Source organism: Prionailurus viverrinus, chromosome D1, assembly GCF_022837055.1.
Source record: "Prionailurus viverrinus isolate Anna chromosome D1, UM_Priviv_1.0, whole genome shotgun sequence".
Lineage (NCBI taxonomy): Eukaryota > Metazoa > Chordata > Mammalia > Carnivora > Felidae > Prionailurus > Prionailurus viverrinus.
The window spans coordinates 38,803,008-38,806,971 of NC_062570.1; positions in this window are offsets into that span (position 1 = coordinate 38,803,008).

The following is a 3,964-nucleotide window of genomic DNA, read 5'->3' on the forward strand; positions in this document are numbered from 1 at the left end:
ACTAAATACATACATAACATACTTGCACAAATTTGAAAAATCTTAAAAAAACAAATAAAAAATGAACCATGCGCCAATTTTTGACGAAATAGGACCAACTTTGGAGCCTCCTATAAATCTTCATATGTATACGATACTTTATAGTTTACAAAGCTTATTATCTCATTTGATCTTTACAGAAACCCTATGAGGTTGATACTTTTATTTGGGGACTTTGCCAAAAATGTCATAGGAGAACAAAGACTTGAACCCAGGCCTGTGGAATCCAGGGCACAGGCTAACAAACAAACAAACAAAACAAAACAACACCAAAGAACCAACGCCATAGCTCTTTAGAGAAGCGTGTTAGCACACAACTCATGGCAGATTTGATCTCGAGCTCCTTTCTGCCTTCTAAAGATGCTAGAGATCCTGAGAGCTCCTGTTAGGACGTGGCCTTTCCTATAACACTGAGTCTTTAGGATGGTTCTAGATAGTGCTGTTCCAGATAAAAGCAGCATTGTTCAATACAGTACTGCGTGGGACTTCTCTGTACACCCATAAAGTAAAATAAATAAATAAATGATCGGGGCGCCTGGGTGGCGCAGTCGGTTAAGCGTCCGACTTCAGCCAGGTCACGATCTCTCGGTCCATGAGTTCGAGCCCCGCGTCAGGCTCTGGGCTGATGGCTCGGAGCCTGGAGCCTGTTTCCGATTCTGTGTCTCCCTCTCTCTCTGCCCCTCCCCCGTTCATGCTCTGTCTCTCTCTGTCCCAAAAATAAATAAAAACGTTGAAAAAAAAATTAAAAAAAACATAAATGATCGTTTTTTTATGGTGTGTTGGTCCATCTTAGCGAGTGTGCCCTTTCCCTACCCAAAAAAGAATCAAATACTCCCTAAAAGGACAGCAGCCCTAGACTCCTACCATCAAAGTCTAGATAACCGTGGGTGTACCTGCCAATACATGGTGTTAGGGAAGATCTGATGAATTCCTGTAGGTGAAAGCACTTCTGTAAACTCTAGGGTTCTAATAGGTGAATCTACCATTTTCAGATGAAAACAAAGCCAATAAACTTTTCCAGATGGGCAAAAAATGTACAAAATTATGCATGTATTTAGGAAGGGCTTATAGACATGTATGAGAGTCCTTATGAGTGCTGATTCAAGGCATCACCTTGTCCCACCACCAAGTTACTGTATTTATTCTCAAAGCTCTTTTCATTAAGCATGAATTACACTTTTTCTATACTTTTAAAGTCATGTAAGTTTAAGTCTGGATGGATGCGTGAGCCAAAGTCCCCTTTGTACTCTTGTAAACTTCTCCCCCCTATGACCCAGGAGCCTTCTGGTGTTTTTAAGGTGCTCACAAAACAGGACTCGTCCTGGCTGGGGCTGCTGGGCAGGTCTCCATAGGGAAGGGGCTCTGGGTTGGAAAAGTCATCTTTCAGGAGGTATAACTATATCAAGATAAAAAGAAGCAAGAGTGATCCTGAAGAGTCAAATCTCAGAAACCTAGAAAGCACTTAATACATGCATCATTTGGAGCAGGAGGCAGGGAGGGATGGAAAGATGTCCAGTTAGGTGGTCAAGAGGAGGGATGGGAATCACCAATGAAAAGGGTAGTTCAGGAGCCAAGTCCACAAGCTCTGAACATCTGCCAACATGACTCTTTTTTTTTTTTAATGTTTTATTTATTTTTGAGAGAGAGAGAGAGCACGAGGTGGGGGGGGGGGGGTGGGGGAGGGCAGAGAGAGAGGGAGACACAGAATCCAAAGCAGGCTCCAGGCTCTGAGCTGTCAGCACAGAACCCGATGTGGGGCTCGAACTCACAAACTGTGAGATTGTGACCTGAGCAGAAGTCAGATGCTTAACCAACTGAGCCACCCAGGTGCCCCCAACGTGACACTTTTTTTAACATTTGAACCAAGAGTGATCCATTAAGTGGGCCAACTCAGAACACACAGAATAAGTAGACCTCTTATAATTTCCCAATTAATCATCAAAATTATCTTTCGGTTCATCTACGTAGTATGGATTCTTCCTTATAAAAATAATCTCTTATTTTGAAAGTTAGTGTGCAATCTTCAGAGATAGCATGCAGTTTTCTATCAGACTCAAGCCTCCCAAGTCCAAACACATTGTCAGCATCTTCTTTGGATATAGGTATTAAAGATCAATTAGTGGGGCCTCCGGGTGGCTCAGTCAGTTGAGCATCCGGTCAGGTCATGATCTCAGGGTTTGTGAGTTTGAGCCCAGCATTGAGCTCTGAGCCCACTTGAGATCCTCTGTCCCCCTCTCTCTTCCCCTCCCCCGCTTGTGTGTGTGTGCGCACTCACTCTCCCTCTCTCTCAAAAATAAATAAACATAAAAAAAAAGATTAGCCTTTGGGCACTAATTCATGACGTCTTTTTAACTCACAAGAGGCTGAGGAATAAAGCAGAATGACTATTTATAGTAAGAGCCATCATTCCTCCCGGTCGCTAAAATATACACACTCTGTCTAGTTACCGCTCTTCCAATTTCAGGGTTCCTGGGGAGCTGAAATCTGTTATCAGCCTGCGGACTCAGCAAGGAAGGGGCCTGGAGGGAAAACTCCTCTATTCCACAGATCAGAAATGCTCCATACCTCCCTTCCTGAATAGTGCTGGAAATAGGCCAGTTCCCCGTCTCAGAGCCTCCTTCGTCTAAACTTTAGGTCCAACCCTCACCTATTTCCTCAGACACGTTGACAGGCTTTGGATGAGGCTTTGGATTCCTTCACCTTCATTCATGGCCTCAACTCCCAGACTGCACTTTAACCCCAGACTTTCCAGCTCTGATCTAGAACTATCCTGGGCTCTAAGGCAACTTCCAGGCAATTTCATCCAAGATGCAAGGATATTATCAACCGTAGCTGTATCAACAAGAATTAACATTTCCTGAGCACTTACCACATGGCAGCCATGTAATGAAGGTTGTACCTTCATTAACTCAATGAGTTCTCCTAACAACCCTCTGAGTTTAGAACTACTAATTAGCCCCATCTCACAGATGAGGAAGCCGTGGATTTAGGCGGTAACTTGTCCAATATCACATAGTTGTTAAATGTTGAAGCCAGGATTCGAGCTGAAGTCATTTTGACTCCAGAGCCTGGGCACCACCGTTAGGCCATGCTGTCCCTAGGAGTGACCTTGACCCATTACCTCCTAAGAGTGTCTCACAGTAGACTCCTGTACACTGAGCACCGCCAACAAAGACAAGTGGTCATGAGGGCTTTCTTTGTTGAAATTCAAGCTTAACAATAACTGGCTTGGAGCATAATTATTAGAAATCAAGCCACGATCTGGGGGAAATACCTACAGAAAGAGATGAGGAGAAATTCTGAGAACCCATGCAAGTCAAGCAGTCCACACTGTTTTGTTCCTGGTGTAACATTTTGAAAACACATGTATTACGTGGTGAGCTTGGGTGACATGCTGAATGAGACACAGACTCACGTATCAGATCCTGCCCAAATGGGAAGACAGCCAAGAATCACCTCCATCCCAGATGGGGTGCCCCACCTAAGGCCACAGAGAAGACTGGTTCTGCTCAGAGACTGCTTGTTATTTTTCATGCTGTGGGGATTCCTAGTGAATAAACAAGTGTTTTTGTAATTTTCTATGTGATCCAGAATCAGTGAAGGCGTAAGCCCTTGGTACTTATTTCTCAAGGACAGATCGCAAATACCTGGTATCCCAGACACCTTTTCGGAGAAAAGAACACTGAACAGTAGTTGTAAGCCCTCTTTCACTGATCTAACCCTGTTGTATGATTGAAAAAAATTTTTTAACAAAGCTAGATGAGAGCAGAAACTGCTTGGGTTGGTGTGGATAAAGAAGAAAACAGGAAAAAATAAAAATCACAGATAATCCCCAAAGCTCATCTCAACCATTACGATTCTCTTCCTTTAGTTATTTTATGGTTAATAAGATAGATAGAATGACACAGATCGACAGAACAGCTAA